The sequence below is a fragment of the Oncorhynchus mykiss genome, chromosome 27 (assembly GCF_057628025.1).
Source record: "Oncorhynchus mykiss isolate SJ-2025 chromosome 27, ASM5762802v1, whole genome shotgun sequence".
NCBI classification, from domain to species: Eukaryota; Metazoa; Chordata; class Actinopteri; order Salmoniformes; family Salmonidae; genus Oncorhynchus; species Oncorhynchus mykiss.
The window spans coordinates 49,262,501-49,265,000 of record NC_143048.1 but is presented as its reverse complement, the minus strand read 5'-3'; positions in this window follow the sequence as shown (position 1 = coordinate 49,265,000).

Sequence of the window (2,500 nt, the reverse complement as noted above, 5' to 3'; positions counted from 1 at the left end):
GCTCCACCCAATGACAACACTGATAAACACTAGCTCCACCCAATGAGAGCAGTGATAAACACTAGCTCCACCCAATGAGAGCACTGATAAACGCTAGCTCCACCCAATGAGAGCACTGATAAACACTAGCTCCACCCAATGAGAGCACTGATGAACACTAGCTCCACCCAATGAGAGCACTAATGAACACTAGCTCCACCCAATGAGAGCACTGATAGACACTAGCTCCACCCAATGAGAGCACTGATAAACACTAGCTCCACCCAATGAGAGCACTGATGAACACTAGCTCCACCCAATGAGAGCACTGATGAACACTAGCTCCACCCAATGAGAGCACTGATAAACACTAGCTCCACCCAATGACAACACTGATAAACACTAGCTCCACACAATGAGAGCAGTGATAAACACTAGCTCCACCCAATGAGAGCACTGATAAACGCTAGCTCCACCCAATGAGAGCACTGATAAACACTAGCTCCACCCAATGAGAGCACTGATGAACACTAGCTCCACCCAATGAGAGCACTGATAAACACTAGCTCCACCCAATGACAACACTGATAAACACTAGCTCCACCCAATGAGAGCAGTGATAAACACTAGCTCCACCCAATGAGAGCACTGACAAACGCTAGCTCCACCCAATGAGAGCACTGATAAACACTAGCTCCACCCAATGAGAGCACTGATGAACACTAGCTCCACCCAATGAGAGCACTGATGAACACTAGCTCCACCCAATGAGAGCACTGATAAACACTAGCTCCACCCAATGACAACACTGATAAACACTAGCTCCACACAATGAGAGCAGTGATAAACACTAGCTCCACCCAATGAGAGTACTGATAAACGCTAGCTCCACCCAATGAGAGCACTGATAAACACTAGCTCCACCCAATGAGAGCACTGATGAACACTAGCTCCACCCACTGAAACCATCAGCGACATCTCAAATGACATCCTATGCCCAATGGGCTCTGATTAAAAGTAGTGCACTATATAGGTAATATATTTCTTTATTTTTCTCTCTCGTTCTCTCTCTCTCTCTCTCTCTCGTTCTTTCTCTCTCTCTCTCTGTCTCTCTCTCTGTTTCTCTCTCTGTCTCTGTCTCTCTCTCTGTTTCTCTCTCTCTCTCTCTGTTTCTCTCTCTCTCTCTCTCTCTCTCCTCCTCTCTCTCTCACTCTCTCTCGTTCTCTCTATGTCTCTCTCTCTCTCTCTCTCTCTCTCTCTGTCTCTCTCTCTCTCTCTCTCTCTTTCTCTCTCTCTCTCTACTCTCTCCTCCTCTCTCTCTCTCTCTCTGTCTCTCTCTCTCTCCTCTCTCTCTCTCTCTCTGTCTCTCTCTCTCTCTCTCTCTCCTCCTCTCTCTCTCACTCTCTCTCGTTCTCTCTATGTCTCTCTCTCTCTCTCTCTCTCTCTCTCTCTCTGTCTCTGTCTCTCTCTCTCTGTCTCTCTCTCTCCTCCTCTCTCTCTCCTCCTCTCTCTCTCTCTCTCTCTCTCTCTCTCTCTCTCTCTCTCTCTCTCTCTCTCTCCCCATCTCTTCACAGCAGAAGGAATTCATAAGACGATGCGCAGTGAAATAAATAAGAAAATGGTGCTGAAAAATATTCACTGTTGTCCAGTGCCTGCAGCCAGCCTAGTGTTGCTCCCAGGCAGAACTCTTGGAACAAAGCAGCTTTTGTGATTCGACAAAGGGCTTGAAATGTGTGCCGGGACCACTGCTTTCCTTTCCTCAGGAGGCTCAATCAACACAGAGGAGAGGGAGGGCGCATGGAGAGAGGGACAGAGGGGGAGGGGGGGGGGGGGGACCGGACAGAGGAGGAGAGGCATGCTGGGGGAGGAGAGGGGGGAAAGTAGGGTTGTGGGGAGTTTTAGAGTTTTAGAAGCTGCAGGGCATTGCCATTTGCATTTCTTCCTAGAGGTGCAATTATACAGGACAGATTCAACACTGATTCCTGGTGAGAGACTAGCGGAAGGCACAATACTGAAGGGTGGTAGGATGGAGGGAGGATGGAGGGTGGGGGGAGGATGGAGGGTGGGGGGAGAATGTAGGGTTAATGGAGGGAGGATGGAGGGGTAATGGAGGGGTAATGAAGGGAGGATGGAGGGAGGATGGATGGGTAATGGATACATAATGGATGGGTAATGGAGTGGTAATGGAAGGTGGATGGGGAATGGAGGGGTAATGGAGGGGCAATGGAGTGGTAATGGAGGGTGGAGGGAGAATGGAGGGGTAATGGATGGAGAATGGATGGGTAATGGAGTGGTAATGGAGAGTGGATGGAGAATGAAGGGGTAATTGAGGGATGATTGAGGGGTAATGGAGGGGTAATGTAGGGAGAATGGAGGGGTAGTGGACGGGTAATGAAGTGGTAATGGAGAGGTAGTGTAGTGGTAATTGAGGGTGGATGGAGAATGGAGGGGTAATGGAGGGATAATGGAGGGGTAATGGAGAGGTAATGCATGGGTAATGGAGGGATGATGGAGGATGGAG